Genomic DNA, 708 nt, shown 5'->3' with positions numbered 1-708 from the left:
GGAATAGTTCCATTGATGCTCACAGGAGAATCTCTGGTAAGAGACAAAAGAGTTTTATTGCTTATTGCAGCAGAACAAGCCTCACACATGCAATAGTAACCTAACTCCTTGAAGCCCTGTATCAGTGCTGCGGCAGCGGCTGCTGCTGCTGCTGCTGCTGCGGCTGTTGCTGCTGCAGCTACGGCTGCCTCCGCAGCCTCAAGTGCCCACTGTAAAGCCTATGTGCTAGTGACACAGAGTACTGGATGAGTAAGCCTATGTTCTGATTGAGAAGCTGCCCAGGCCTAGCTTCAGGACAGAAGTCTGTGGAGAATCAAGATGTGTACAGAGATCTTCAAGATATCATCATGATTTTGTTTATTCAAGCATATAGATAAGCCGCAAAGCATGTGAATACTAACTGCTTCATAGAGAGATGGGCTGAACATTTTTCTCAGTCTCAGTTTTCATTCCATCTGTGGCTAGGGAGAAGGGTGCCCTATAGAATATTTTTCTAAATATTAATCAACTGCAGTATCTGCCTTCTAAGGTAGAACCGTTCCATAGAAGATTTTCCTTAATCCACCAATACATATATATATTATTTTCTTCATTATGAAGATTTTGAATCTCAAACTGTTCATAAAGAAACATGAGGCCAGGCGGTGGTGGGGCATGCCTTTAATCCCAGCACTTGGGAGGCAGAGGCAGGCAGATTTCTGAGTTCGA

The sequence above is a fragment of the Mastomys coucha genome, unplaced genomic scaffold (genome assembly GCF_008632895.1).
Source record: "Mastomys coucha isolate ucsf_1 unplaced genomic scaffold, UCSF_Mcou_1 pScaffold6, whole genome shotgun sequence".
In the NCBI taxonomy this organism is placed as follows: Eukaryota; Metazoa; Chordata; class Mammalia; order Rodentia; family Muridae; genus Mastomys; species Mastomys coucha.
The sequence above is the reverse complement of the archived record's forward strand: the minus strand, read 5'-3'. Positions refer to the sequence as shown.